Raw genomic sequence first — 2,750 nt, 5'->3', positions numbered from 1 at the left:
ACACCAACAGCCAAGCTGACAGAGGTTTGAACCCATAGCCATCTGGGAAGGTAGGTGTGGGGACTATAATGAGACCATCCTGGCAGTTCTCTCTTCACTCCAGATACGTTTATTTCCTATGAACGGGGCCAATCCTCAAACACTTCACAGGGGATTCTGATGTGGAGATGTGGATAGTGAAGGAGCTTTCTCCTGCCACCTTGTGCCTGCCCCGGGCCAAGACAGGAGAGTTCTCTGGCTCTTGGACCACTCTTCCCTCCATTCACTACAGCTTTTCACCAAACACTAATAGGGGACAAGGATCTATCCCTCCTCAATTCCCCTGCCCCTGTCACTTGCTTTCCAGACTAGATAAATGCAGATTTCTAGAAAAATGAACAATCGTCTTTTATTGGGGGCCTGAGGGCAAGTCATGTGCAAAGAGACACACAGAGTTTATAAATAGTCCTGCAGAGGTCAAATTTCTCTGCGTGGGGCCAGGCCCTGTGGCTCATGCCTGTAATCTCAGCATTTTGTGAGGCGAGGCCGAGGCTGGTGGATCACTTGAGGTCAGGAGTTCGAGACCAGCCTGGCCAACATGGTAAAACCCTGTCTCTACTAAAAATGCAAAAAATTAGCCAGGCATGGTGGCACATGCCTGTAATCCCAGCCACTTGGGAGGCTGAGACAGGAGAATACTTGAACCTGGGAGGAGGAGGTTGCAGTGAGCCGAGATTGCACCACTGTACTCCAGCCTGGGCAACAGATCAAGGCTCCGTCTCAATAAAAATAAAAATAAATTATCTGGGTGGAATGACACTGCCCACTCTGCCTTACATTAGAATGTTCCAGATGTCTCTGCAGGCTCATTGCAGAGGACACCATCCAAGAACATCGACTATTGGGAAGCAGGGGGTGCAAGCCAGGCAAGGTCCTCCCACCCTGGAATTCTAAGTGGGAGGTACATTAATAGCCATTGCAAGATTCATTTGAAATTAACATAAAGGCTTCTTTGAATATTTCCTCATAAGAACAGTTAATGAAAACATTTCCAATCACGGTACAAGACTCACTTGGGCAAAGATGCTGCCTCCTCTTTATTTCTTACAAGCTATAGGTTGTTAAAGTATTTAACCTTTCAGAACCTTAATTTCCTCATCTGTAAAATGGTGAAAACATTCCCCAACTCTTAAGAGTTCTTGAAAGGTAAAATAAAATAATGTATATAAATCTTGAAGTATTGGATCTGACAGAGTATCAATCATAATATTTTTTTAAAAATTGTGTTGAAGGATTCCCTTATGCCAGGTGCCATTCTCTGTAAGTTGGGGGTCTTTAACGTCCACAGCCACCCTGGGAAACAGATACTATGACCATGCCTATTTTGGTTACGGAAGGTGCGGGGTCAGAGGGGTTACGTAACTTGCCCAAGGTCACAAAATGAAGGCTGGATAAGAACCAAGGCAATCTTGCCTCCTGAGGCAGACCCGGCCTCCAAAACACTGCCTCTTTCTTTTGTCTAGGGATACCCCTTATTAAAAAGGCAGTAATGGGGTAGTCACTCATATTTCATAGGTATCATTTTGCCTGCTACCCGCTACAGGAATCATTTTTACCTTGCAAATCTGCAAGCTGTGAAAAAACATACTGCTTCTTCTAAAACACTGTTACTTTTCACGTGCTGTGTCCCAAAGCCAGGATGCACAACCTTTCTCTGGAGGGATCTTGCACCAAATACCCGAGGTAGCCCAAGAGAAAGAACAAGTCCCTGCAGCCGGCTGTTGCCGGAAGCCAAGCTGGAAAGCTCTCTAAGCCTTAGCTTTAAGTCTATAAAATGGTAAACCGAAGACAGTTGAAAGCCATTCCTGCTGGCCCTTGGTCTCCACTTCCATCCCCAGGACGGCCTGGGGAACCATACAGACGGCAGGCTCTTGTCTTCATCCCTGGCCCAGGCGCTTATTCGCACTGGGGGCGGGGGCTTCTCCAATCCTTCATAAACTGCCCACCAGCGCACTGGGCGCGTTCCCTCTGCCCAGTTGGTGCAGAGGGAAGACAGTCTGGGGAAGAAGCAGGAGGTGTCGGTACCGCCACCTGGAAGTGACCCCACCAGTGGTGCCCTCTTAGACAAGGCTGGCCTTGAGTGCATCACGTGCGGCTCTGGTCACTCCAGATGCCCAGGGAGAAGCGCAGCGCAGCAGGAGCAGCGCCTGGTCCCGGCCAGCTCTAGGGCGCACAGCTCAGAAATGTCAGAGCAGAAACGCTTGCCCTGGGGGAAGGGGCAACTCGCATGTGGAGCTGGGCAGCTGGAGCATCTGTGGAAGATCCAGGAAAGTGCTGGGGGAGCTGGCATGCCCGATGCCTAATTCCCCCGTGGGCCTGCCGCCTTAGGTTTCTCAGGAGCAGGGCTGAGCAGCTTGGAGCGGTGGGCTCTGTGGGAGCTCCAGGACTCCCCTAGCTCTCACCTCTCCCTCATCAGCGAGGGAAGGAGTGCTCCTTCTGCCCGCGGAAGAGGGAAGTGAGGGACCCAGGCTGCCCCTCTCAACTGCAATGTACCTCCTCCCCACTCTGGCCCGGCAACGCTACTCTCCAACCCTTCCTAGACATAAGGTTTCATTTTAAACCAGGACACCCATGCTGTGACTGTTACCCAGAGTTTCATTTCTTGTTTGTTTGTTTGTTTGTTTTGGTAAATCAGAGCTGCTCAATTTTTTCCTCCGGAGGTTACGGACTACATAGATTTCTTTTCTTGGCTCCAGATTGATGGTGGTGGG

The sequence above is a fragment of the Mandrillus leucophaeus genome, unplaced genomic scaffold, assembly GCF_000951045.1.
Source record: "Mandrillus leucophaeus isolate KB7577 unplaced genomic scaffold, Mleu.le_1.0 Scaffold4, whole genome shotgun sequence".
Classification (NCBI taxonomy): Eukaryota; Metazoa; Chordata; class Mammalia; order Primates; family Cercopithecidae; genus Mandrillus; species Mandrillus leucophaeus.
This window is presented reverse-complemented; position numbering follows the sequence as displayed.